The sequence below is a fragment of the Stegodyphus dumicola genome, chromosome X2 (genome assembly GCF_044657685.1).
Source record: "Stegodyphus dumicola isolate Sdum_Otavi_A_Nest chromosome X2, ASM4465768v1".
Classification (NCBI taxonomy): domain Eukaryota; kingdom Metazoa; phylum Arthropoda; class Arachnida; order Araneae; family Eresidae; genus Stegodyphus; species Stegodyphus dumicola.
In genome coordinates this window covers 12,444,300-12,457,853 of record NC_140781.1, presented here as the reverse complement: position 1 = coordinate 12,457,853, position 13,554 = coordinate 12,444,300, and positions in this window count along the sequence as shown.

The window sequence follows — 13,554 nt, the reverse complement described above, 5'->3', positions numbered from 1 at the left end:
GTTTCCGACTTCCAATAAATAAATTCCGCCACTGAGTGAAATTTGATTTCTTTTCAGCAGTCATCCGCGAAAACGCAGCGGACAATCCCTCCCCCCTCTTCCTAAGAGGGAGGCCCAGCGACAACATTAGTGTACCCATTACGCCCTGTGCTGACGGTAATTTATTTCAAAAACGATTCAAAATGCTATTTGAATCCGCGTCGACCTTTAGAGGACCTGATAGGGTCCAGCGGCGGCCAGATTGAAAAGCAGCGTCGAATGATTGATTACAGAATGAAACGGAAAGGGAAAATGGACTCAGCGTTGTGGGTCAAAAGGACGCGGAACAATCTTAAAAGAAATTTAGAAATTGAATTTTTTTCTTTATGAATCTGAGTAGCGGGTCTTTGTTTTTTCCAATTATTATTATTTGTTTTCCCTTTAAAAAGTGCTGTCCACTATTAGAAGCGAGTGAACAGAACTGGGCGCAGGTCAGTGCTGACTTCCAGATGCATTGGTATCGAAGTCCATTATGCCACCGGAATTTCTACCATCTGTCGCAATCGTTCGCCTTTAAATAATTGAGAACTGCTATGGCTTAATATTGTGGTACCATGGTAAAATATAACTTTTCCATTAAGAATTTTTGCTTTTTTAGAGTAACTGACCACTCTTTTCTTAGATACTTTCTTCTTTGGTATTTTACGGTCGAAAACCCATGAAATAAAAGGAAAATTACGTAGTTACTTCTTTTATTATATAGAATTCTTGTTTCAACTTCAGACGATGCGCGCTTTGTTTACCAGCTGAGTATTTTGGGCTTTTCACTTTGACAAATGGGAACAATTCAGCTGAAATGAGCTTACTTATAGAAAAAGCAGGTTTTTTTTCCCTATTTTACTTGAATGATATTTGATATTTACAAATATAAAACAATGGAAATAAAAGTTGGGAAGTTTAGGAATAGAAGTTTTAAAATTATGCATCAACGGAAACCCAATTATTTCTTTTAAGCCGAGATATTTTTAAATAAAACTCCAGTATGTAAAATTTAGATGTAAGTACTTACAGGTTAATTAATTTAATTTGAAATGAAGTTTTAGGGGATCCAAAGGTATTGTTAATTTTTTTCTCTCATTATTATGGTTTAATAAATAGATTTAATGTTAATGTGAAATGCATTTTTAATCACATTTAGAACTTCCCACAAAAGTTTCAAAACTATATGCTAATTAATATCATAATATACTCTAATATTTATCATATCTTTTAAGGAAGTACGATATATTGCCTTAAAATAACAATAACTACATACTCTCTTATCTTCTTACAATGAAAATATTTGCCGCATTTGCAGAAAAGAGTAAGCTTTAATATTATCTTTTATATTTAAAGACCATAACTAAAATAACTAATATACTAAAATGCAGGAGGAGAGAATTAGCTTCATTTTTACTACGAAAATTCTTCTTCGCGATTTTCCTTACCTTACGGGAGAAAACTTTGAATTAATAAAAGTAATCATTTATTTAAAATGGCTCACACACGGCATCAACTGGAGTTTAACATTTAACACTCAAGTTTAACATTTAACACGGCATCAACTCAAGTTTAACATTTAAGGAATTCTTCTTGATCTTTTCGTTACCCGTGAAATATATGAAAATAATTTGATTTGGTTAAAATTTCCCATCAAGTGCAGTGCTCATGTGTAATAATAATAATAATAAGAAGAAGAATAAGAAAAGCTGCTGAAATAAGCGTGTTTTAAATACGCTTTGTTTTGTAAGAACTAGGGAAAATGCACTTAATGCTCATAAGAGAAGAAAAATACAGTAGAGCTTTGATCTGTCAATGCCATTATGAACATTGTACGGCTACACTTCATCTGTTTATGCTAAATTTCTCCTACAACTATAACAGAGGTGAAGTAAATTATCGCTATGTCTGAGAACAAAAATAAAACCTTGAAAAGGTTAAACTAACCTTTTTTATTTAAACAGAAATAAGAACATAAAAGCACTCTCTTTTGCTAAAGTTTCCACAACACGTGGTGACGCGAAATAAAATAGAACAGCTCAAATTAATTCAAATGTTCAACAATAGTTACGGACTGCACAGTTAAATTTTACTACAAGCTTGTTCAGCACATCTGCCGGAGCGTCAGAATTAAAATATCAGCAGCGAGAGATCTCCAAACCGAAAAAATACAATTATCAGACTGGCAAAAAACTGACAACGTAGATCACACGCGATGTCAGAAACACACTTTGTCTTAAAATCGAAAACTGCAGTTCAAATATTCGCTACTTATTTGCATTCTGGTGAGGAATACGGAAAGGAGAAGTTATAGTAAAGGCTGAATTTATAAATAACTGGTTATTTAACATAAAAATAACTACATATTTTCTCACCAGAATATAAGTAATCGCAACGAAGGTCTTTAGCGACCTGACTAAGATTGTAGAATTTTAAACCTAAATCATAAGCCAACTTTTACAATCATATGATTAAATGTCTAAAACTAAATTCAAATTTTTTACAGACGTTTCAGTTTCGTTGGACAAATTTTCGCTTCCTCAAAGATTGGTTCAATCTCCGCTCCTTCCAGGCATCTGGAAGGAACCTCTCACACTTCATTAAAATTCTTTTAACGTTTTGTTTGCTTTAAATTCAATTTATCACCCTTGCTCTCCAGTGTTGTAATGTCTGCGAGTCCGTATGAAAATATGCAGTTTTCAGTAACTATCTGCTAATCTAAATCATACATGTTAACCTGGATACACCAGATCTCAACGACACCTTATTTCAAAACTGTACCTAATGTTCTAAGCTTAGATTAATTTTCATTAAATCTAAAGTGTTGGCTGAAGAGCCTAAACTTTTCACTACTTATATTTACTATGCTAGCTTTTACTTTACTTCAAGTCATTATCAGTTTGCTTATATTTTACATTTGCCATAAGCAACATCAGAAGACTTAACCTTTACAAAACAGTTGAAAAAACACTTTGCATTTACAAAATAGTCCACAAACATACTTCATAAACAAAAACATTTTAAATTAATTTACATTAAAAAATTACTGAATTTGCACTTTACCTCAGTATGTACATAAGTTACTAATATCTACAGATTCTACATATATACCAAAATTTTCTCGGTACAGTTTACTGTACTAAGACCACAGTATCATTTTTATACTATAAACTAGAAATCAAGATAAATGCGTAATTAAACTGAAAATCCTTCTTGTCGAATAGAATCTAGGACGTCCTCGCTTCAGGCAAAACTCAACATACATAGCAACTGTTGCATTAAGACAGGAAATCAACTGAATATTTTAAGAAAATAATTCAAATTTTCACTTTATTTCTTTGGAGCACGTCCATTCATTTCGCAGAAATTGCTGCCAGGACGGGTAGTACTCGTGTGATGGATACGCAGCTTCCTTCTCGGCCGTTTAATTTCTGTCTCGTTAACTGGTAGTTTGCGACTCTGAGCCTTGTCCCACATTAGTCTGGATTTCTTTGGGGGCTGTACGAATTCTGGTGTAGCCAGGGTCTTTTTTGTTACTTGAAGTGCTGTGGGAAACTTCCTCTGATTCACTTGGAACTTTAAGCGTTAAGCCTGGCACGTCATCCATCGGTCGCTTGAAGCGTACATTGTGGCTTGGTTGCCCTGACCTCCCCCGTCGTTGCAAACTTTTCTCGTTGCTGGGCTTTTCGCTTATTGGCCTCAGAACAGTCGTTGCTTCCTACTGAGTTGGTCGCCTCATCTGCGGGATATTTGTAGCTTTCTTTGCCTTTTGGATACTTTGCTTTTCCCCAATTTTATAAACTGCAATTGATGTTGTTAACAGTATTTTTGTTTTTAATCTGTTTTGGGTTTCTTGCGTTTATTATGAGGCCGATTATTATCAGCCAGGAGGGCTGCAGCACATTCGTTCTATATGACATTACATTACTTTTCTTTTCTTTCTTCTTAATGGCACAACAGCAACAATCTGCAAAACATTTTAATTTGTTCTTTCACTATTTTGCCCTTTCAAATACACTATGAAAAATTACTTAGCAGGACAAATGGAAATGCATTTATCTCCTGCTAAATTCATACAAGGTTCTATAAATTCTTGATAAACACTTGTTAAACCATGGTTTACTTAAATGACTGCAACAGAAAAAGGTCTATTTATTATATAATAGAAAGTGTAAGAAAAAAAGTTCTAAACCTGGTTTCATTCGTGCAAAGAAAGTTTCAGTAAGGGGTTTATGACTGCCCAGGATTTTGTTAATTAAAATTTATAAATAAGGAGAATGGAAAGAAAGAAGTAAGAAGTAAGTATGGGGACAAATGGAAATAATTATTCTTAATTTATAGAGTATTTACCTTTTCCTAACAATACGTAATTTTTGTACTTCTTAATTAATTGTTATTGCCTTCACTCCTATCAGATCACAGCAAGATCAGATTGTAAAGCAATACTGCAGAGATTGTGCTTCAGCTTTAAACAGAGTATGAGGTGACTGAAATTCAAAAATAACAGAATTTCGAAAGATGTAATTTTTTATTATTATTTGTTATTATCTATTACATTATTTCTTATTAGAATCTACATTGTTAACCTACGTTATTCTACGTACTAGAATTGGCAACCATACTTAATGAAATATGCCATTATACCTGCCGTAACACTTGCTGAATAAATGCAACATCACTATGCAGCTTTACGCTAAAAAACATTCGACTACTGTCTAATATTATTACTACTGAATGTCACTAAATGCAAATAATTGGTTTATTATTTAAAAGCACATCTAATCAGGGATTATCCAAGTTAAAACTTTTTGTCATTCATTTATTTATCTAGTTTCAACTTAAAACATATATCTATACATCGTGCGATGTGGTGAAGATACAAAAACATACTCTTCCCTTATAATTTATTAATTACCTTAATAGTGAGGTTTGATTTTTTAAAGACTGCTGTACGACTGTTCTAAGAAACTGTTAATAAACATTCATTTAATAGCAAAAGAGAGATAAATCCTAGGAAAAAAATGTTAGTCAGCAAAAGTTATTAAAAATTCTAAATCATAAAAATTTTACTTATAATTAAAAAAATTAATAAGGGTTATAAAAAATCATCATTATTGTTATATTAGTTTCTTCTCCTTGTAAGTCTTTTGAATAACTTTTCCTCAAATAATAAAAAAACAGATCAATAATAATTAAATTATTATAGAATAGCTTGTAAATAGAATAGGCTGACCTCTATTCCAAACTCAAACCTAAAAGTAAAGTAATGACATAAAAAAAAAAAAAAAAAAAAAAAAAAAAAAAAAAGGGAAATATGAGGAAATACTTGTTGATGTGTTGTAATTACGAATTACGCATGATCTATGATATACGGTTGCTCGACACATCATTTAAAACAAGAGGAAAATTTTATCTTTGTCTATCTCCAGTAAATAAAAAAAGTTAAGTTTGTTTTGTTTAATTATGATAAAGTACGTGAGGGCTGTCTATTGCAGAAGAGGTATGTCTTCGTGGAAGACTTTCTAAGGCAAACAAACTCGTTACATATGTGAAAAACCACGAAAACGCTCATGTAGCCTGGCCATTCGCCGAGATTTGAGTACAGACCGAACTAGCAGCGTTCAGCAACTTTACCGCTCGACCTATGGCAAGCCTAAGAAAGCTAAGGAAGAGAAAGAATAATATAGTCGGAATAACGGCTAAGCGTAATACATGCAAGTTTTGTAGAAAGTCCGTTTAAGCACAGAAAGAAAATTTAGTATGAGAAATTAATTCATGACATGATGTTTATTTTAGTACCGAGGAACTAGTCGCACAAACATAATTAAGAATGTTGTTAAGTGTTTCGCACTAGGAAAATTCAAGAAACAGTTAAACCCGCATTTGCGCCAAATCAGGGTAACATAACTGAGATCCGGAAAGCATCATTGGGAATGAATACATATGCAGTTCTTTTGTGTTCTGTCTATTACAAAAAACTCGCAATTATTGCCGAATAATTTTATAACTTGTATATCCGAATCGATTTTTGTCTAGACACAAATCAAAGCGAAAAGATATTTCTCCGAAGAGCCAGACATGTAGAAGCCGAGAGAGACAATCAAAAACATATGAGAAAGCAGGAAATTCCTCGAGAGCAAAATTTGGCAGCTAGTATAAAAACTTTCCGTGGAAATGGAATCTGATGAGGCAAAGTCGTCATTGAGGAGATGGAGATGAGGAAGCGCCTTGTACAATATTAATGGTTGTAGCTGATGGTCTACGGAGAAATGCTAATGTTTCTGTGCAGCAGCTGGGCTGGCATGGAGCGAGTCATTGTCAGGCGGATGGACGTAGGTATGAATCATTCAGAAGCAGAAGAAAGGGAGAAGTCCACAGCTGGAGCTCTTTTCCTCATCTGATCGGAATTGCATTCACCTTCCAACAACATACGCAAAAACTTGCTGTCAGAGATGACGCTTTTTCTTCAAACATCGCCCAGTCTTCGACGTCTTGACCAGGTGCCATCACGACATCGACACTTATATATTTAACTGCGGTAATATCCGACTCTTTTGAAGAAACTGCATACGAAACAGGTCACATTCGCCGTCGACTACGTAGCATTTATGGTAAATTGTGAAACATCGACTATGATTCTGTAATATTCCTTTCGTGATATCTCTCGTTTTCTTTATTTGGTAAAAACGCACATATGTTAAGAAAGGAATCGGCATCAGTTTACATTCATTGGACTTCTGTTATATTCGTTCTTTCTACCAATGTTGTCAAGCTGTCATGCGGGCATCGAATGCAATATAATTTCTTCAAACAAAACTCTAGCTCTTTAGAATTCAGGGCTTGTAGTAGATATGCAAATAATTTAAAAAGGAATATTTGTTCGATTCCCGCCCAACAGCTGGCGGCTCTGCAGATACATATATTATCCAGTCTAATTAATATTTTGATACAATCAGTTATTAAATGTGATCTAACTAGGAATCTATAACTTATGTAATGAAATTACGAAACTTACGAAATGACTTAAGAAGGGAATTTTTGTTAGATTCCGACCTAAGAGGTGACAGCTTATTAGGAAAATACTTTAACTGGTCTTAATGGCTTATTATTTAGTTTATGAGCCAATCATTTCTTAAATTCGATCCAACTACCAATCGAACAAATAATTCAGTAATGAACTTACAAAATGATTTTAAAAGAGAATTTTTCTTCAGTTACTATTTTGGAAGCTTATTAAAGAAATATGTTATCCAACCACAAAAGTGTTTTTTTTTAACCTTATGGTACAAATGGAAATCGAAGAAAATTAACTGAATAATTTAAGTAATGAACTTAATTACTAAGTAATGAACTTGATATTTCTCCCGCCTTCTTAGCATGCTTTCGGGGTGTGATGGTCAGCACACTCGGCGCGTATTCGAGAGGTCCGAGTTTCGAGTCCCGGTGAGGGCATTGCTCATATTTCACGTTTTCTGATTCCAAAATATCCTAATGGCTCAACAAACTTACGAAACTTATAGAAGGGAATTTTGTTCAATTCCTGCCTGATAGCTAGACATTAGGCAGGAGCATTATGTAGTCTCAATAAATCAAGCTTGTTACTTAGCGTTTGATCCATTCAGTTATTAAATATGATCTAACTGGGCATCGAGCAAATAATTTGAGAAATTTACGTATTCGCTTAAAATCTTTTATCTCTAAAAATGGTGTCCGCAGAAAACTTCGCAGAGAAAACAATGCAAGGCGAAAACGTCATCATACGAAACATTGTAGAAGAGAAGAAAGCAAGAAGAAAATATCGCAGTTCTAAAACAGGGTCGTACAAAGCACTAACGTCGAAAGTAAAGCAGGTTAAAACTTCGCAGTTTAAAGTTAAACTTCTCATCGTCGTCGACAACATCGTGGTAAATAATAAAGTGCTTACAAATCATGGCATGATTGTACATCTCATGATTGAATCATCGCATCATACACGTTGTACATGCGATTTTCAGGCTTTAAAAGCTATAAATGCATACTTAATCATTTGAACTTAACTAATAAATTTTTGATGAAGGGATTTAAGCATTAAAACTGAAAGTAAGTAGATGATTAATGCTGCTTACAGCATTTAATAGAATTTAAGTCCCCTGCTGAAATATTATGTAGCTGACATGTTTCATCACAACTAACAAATATATTCGATCAAATCTAAACAATTATCTGCACGTTGCACGTGAAAGTATTAATGACACTTTAAGAAGATAAATAAACTGAAACAAAGCGAGATTTAATTTTAATTAAAAGAATATCAGATTAGCTAAGGTGAGAAAAAATAATTTTATATTTTGATAATTAACTAAATAATTTTAATAGAGATAACTTTAAATTGTTACTCATCTTCATTTCTATAATGTGTTTCAGACTACATTTCTCATAAAAAATTACCAATAAAACTTTAAAAAAGGTACTACATAATTAATTACTTTTATTAGTTAACTATATGTAAGTTTAAAATTCTATATTAACTGCTATAGGTTGCGTTAATTTTCTGCTCATTTTAAGTTATTGAATGCTTAAGTTTCCTTCTTAATTTTTCAGCAAAAATTTATATTTAATTCAAAAATATGAAAGATAACAGTAAAATTTTGTCTCATTTCTTCTTACGCTCACAAATCATTATGCGAATATCCATTTTTAACTTTTAAAATCTGAGAAACGCATGTCTGCGACGTTGTCATGCGATGATTTGTAGGTGCTTTAATTTTTATCAGAATATTTTCTACTACGATGTTTTTAGACTTAGATTTTTGTTTACCTTCTTTGTTTTCGCCTTGCTGTCTTTTCTCGCACGAGGTTTTGTACAACGACGTTTTCACCTTGTGCTTTTTTCTTCGCGACGTTTTTGTCCGCGATGTTTTCACCTGTAATCCCAAGTTGTAGATTAACTGAACCTTGTCAAAAAAAGAAAAATTAAAATAAAGTTTTCTAAAGCCATCTTAGTAAGAAAACTGAACATTGATATAATAAACTGCAAAAAGACTGAAAAAAAGACAGAAAAATCTATGCCAACACTTAAAGCTGCATAGGGAATTCTAAACATATACTGCTAGTTGTTTTTAAAATGTTTGTGATTTTGCTCTTGAAATAGCTATGACGTAATTGCGAAGAAAATTATGCTTAAAAATAAAGCTAAAAAGACAAAGAAAAAAAAGGTTTAGTAGGATATTACAGCAGGCTGGTAGGCTGCGAGCTCAGCGAGGGCGTAAAGAAACCTTAACAAACTCTTGGGCGACCGTTAAAATCTGAGAACTTTCAGATTTTCCCTCTTAAGAAAAAATGTTTTTTTTTTTTTTTTTTTTTGTTTATTGCTTCTTATCCTTCAATTTTATTGGGATTTTATTTATTTTCTTGGAGCTGAAAGGAGCTCCTAAGAAGTGCACGCGGAGCCCTTACGGAACTGTGGTGCAAGTACGTTATTTATTGTGAACTGCTGATTCGTTAAATATCGTTGCCTCTTTTGTGACATGTATTTGTATGAAGTTATAAGTAATAACGTAAGTAAATAGTGCAGGAAAACAAATAAAATTATTCGGCATCCAATAGAAAATTTATCTGTACATAAAGGAATGGAAATTGGAAAAAGAAAACAAATATAAAACCGTTAATGTTTAAAGAATTGGCGAAATGTCAAAGCGAAAATTTACGTTAATTCACACATGTCAAAGCCGGTAGGTAGAACAACAGAAGCAGATGTAGATGCACAAAGCTGCATATTACATCTGGTAAACGGAAAATAGAAACAGCATTTCCATAGAACAAAATTTTATCCATAATCCCAGCTGCTTTTATTTTCACTAGGAAGAAACAGAAAGTGCTCAGAACCATTACATTAATTCAAAGAAACCCTTAACCCAGTCATCTTCGTGTTTTTAGGCTAACTTGTTTCATTACTAACTGTTTGCGAGGCCACGTGCCTAATTTATTATATATAAAAAATAAATAAATAACTTTATCACCGGAAATTTTGTTAAAAATATTTTGAAACAAATAAAAAGAAATCTGAAAGCTTTCAGATTTTATATTACGCCCAAAGGAGGATTTTTTTAAGTTTTGTGTGTTACGTTTATTTATTAAATATCATGTTCTTCGCACTTAAACCATAAAATCCAATTCAGCAGCAATATCACAAAATATTTAAAAGAGCATATCTTTAGAATTTCCGATATATAGTCTGGCGCGCTGGAGATAATTTTTTTTTCAGTACTGTGTTGCCATTGCTCACTTTGAAATCGTTGATTTTCTTAGTCAAAAACTCATAAATGCTTTACAAAATATTAAATAGATAATAAAACAAATTCCAAATTTGGGCTTCTAGATGCCCATATTCGGGTGGAGACGTACGTTATTTAAACTGGATTATTAATACATTATTATGTATTATAATACATTATTATGTATATTTACATTACAATATATTTTTATGTATTATAATAAAAAATCTAATCGACTTTCATATTTGATTAAAATTTTTTAATTGATTAAATTTTTATTTTGGCTGAAACTACGACGTAAATTATACTGTGTTACATGTGGTAACTCAATAACGTTGCTCAAATTTAGTTATAAATATTGTTGTAAATATTGTATGATATATCATTAGAAGACGTATCATAATTCTTCTAATGATATATTCTCCCATCATTTATGGTAATTTGAATACTGATTTAATTTTCATAATCAAATGAATTCATTCTCTAGAATAAACTGCTTGACAAAAATGAGTAAATTGTTAATAGTTCTTTTCCTCTAATTTATGGTGTGAATTATTATTTTTAAACCCTCGGACTAAAAGTGAGTTGGGGTTTAACGTGTTGTATTTAGAGAAGTTCATATCCAAACCCTTATGAAAATATTATGAACTTGTCTTAGGTCTACTGATGCTTCAATGCTTTTCCTGAAAATCAAATTATAAGCCTACTTCCATCAGCTGAAAACATTCTGGTTCATTATACTCATTATGTCATCAGAAATACATTCTTCCTCACTTAAAGAGTTTCTAGGAGGACGCGATCCAAAAGCCAAATCCAAGAGACAAATAGTTATCGTCCATTACATTATAGTTCGGCGTTACTTGGAGAGTCATAAGATATCACTTGCAGAATCATAAGATATTAACAATGCCCTCGCCAGGCTTCGAACTCTTGATCATTTCAGACACGGAGCCTGAGAATGAAGAATGTTTGAAGTGCAGTCCTCTTACGCGAATAGCTAAATAGTAGTATTACACTTGATCTCTCTGCTTGAGTATTTTTATGCAGTCTCTTATTTTGGTACTTCGGAAGCAAGCTGGTGTAACCAGGCATAAATGAAAAAAAGATTTAAAGAATAAATGGTTGGTAAAATTAAAAAGAATAAATGGTTGGTAAAATTAAAGAAGTATACAAAGAAGTTTGCGTAATTTCTCAAAATTTTTGCAAAGTGCAGAGGTAATTAAATATTGAAACTGTCACCTGGAACCAAATTTAAAGTTACATTACTAACGAAATATAGAATTCAGATATACAGTACTTCAGGTTATAGAATATCTCTCGGTGTTTCTTTAAAACTGTGTTTGAATAAATTGAAATTGTCAAAAAATTTAACACATATTCATGGCATTTTCTAAAAATCATTATTTTTAACAGAAATTGAACGCGTGCTCTCAATATTACGCTTAGCATTTATGAAACCATGAAATAATTACTCAGTATTTATTCTAAAAATTCTTCAAAACCGAGACAAAAATAACCTAATGGGTAAAAAGCGTGTTTACTTATAGTCTTTTAGAGTCTCACCCTCTTTGTGGTAACATAAACGAAGTGAGAATACATAAGACTTGAACGAATTTTCGCTATAAAGACGTAAAACATCTTTCTCTGTTTGGAATTTACACCATGTAGGGATTTATATTTATTTTCACTAACGGGTTAAGTTTACGCTTTCCTATTAGCCTTCATTTCCCTAATTGTCAATGCCAAAATATTTAAACTTGGTTGCGTGCGTGAAGGAATGCGAATTCTACCTTGAGGAGAAAAAGGTTTAAATACCGAGTTCTAGAAGGGAAAGTTAGAGAATGTGGGCAAGCACTGTACTTTTGGTAGCGTGAGCTTCTGATTCTGCATTTATTGCTGGTTAAAGTGGCGTAACAACTATTGCTTTGCTTCAACGCAGTTTTAGGTAACAGGATTATCTGAGCCCTGGTTAAAAGTTCTACTGTTTGTTAATATCTTTGAATTTCTAGTTTAGTTCTCGTTAGTTGAGTTACCACCCAAGCGAGGCGTAGTTTGTTAGCGTCAAGTCGACGCATAGTCAGTTTTTAAGAGTTTTAATAAAGGGTGCTTTTACCCTTCTCGTGTGTGGTTCCTACATGTACTTCAGCTGTCACACCAAAGGCTAAGGAAATAGGTATTACAAACAGAGGCTTGGGAAAGGGTGACTTTTTTATTAAATCAGAAAAATTAACAGAAGGCACAGCTTGCGTTTACAGAACCAGCCAGCATTTATGGCGTAAATCAAAAGTAACGAATTAAACTTATTTAAGTAAATTGTGAGTTATCCCAAAAGGCTACGCAGAGAGAAAACACGCAATTTGGCTCAGGTCTGATATCAGCATGACGCAAATAACGAAATGCCGCAAATAAACTGCTGTCAAGATATTCAGCTAGTAAGACGTCCTTCAGCAGATGGAACACTCTCTCCTTCTGCCCTCTAAAACCTTCATCTAAATAAAAATTTGCATTATTTGGCAGGGAAATGGAAAGTAAGAAAGTCAGTAAAGATCATTTACATAAAATAACTGATTAATAAAAATAAATGAATATTCTACAAAATTCGCTGCTAGAATTAAAGTATACGCAACAAATGTCTTTAACGACCTTATTAAGAACTTAACTAACCATGAGCCAACTTCTTACAAGAATACAGAATTTATAATGAGAAAATTTAATTTTATGTATATGTTGACAAAGAGCTGGATCTTGACACAATTTTCTCCCATTTACAATAAATCAGCTGCTGATCTTATTCTAGTCATCTGGAAGGAAAAACATTTTAGCAGAAAAAATCAGTACATTTTACATTCAATTTACTTCAGATTTTCTTAACTCTGCTAAAAATGCCTAATAGAAACCAGTAAAACTTTTATGGCTAGTTACTAAACTTTACCCATAGAATTCTATGAGTTTCTACTGACTTTTACTAGTTTCTATTGATCTTTACTGGTTTTTTTTTTTTTTTTTTTTTTTTTTTTCACTGGTATTAAAATGCCCCATAGAATCCAGTAAATTTTTGCGCTGATATCCACAGAATTCTATTGGTTTCTACGGACTTTTAGTAGTTTCTATTGATATCTGTGGGTTTTTCTTGCTGGTATCAACTGATACCAATAGAACCAACATCAATGTCAAAACTTTCTGTTGGTTTTGTATTCGTATATATTCACTTTTTTATACTATTTTTTTTTTTTTTACTTTTCTTTTACTGTTTTTACTGTTGATACCAATACAGTCGAAATGG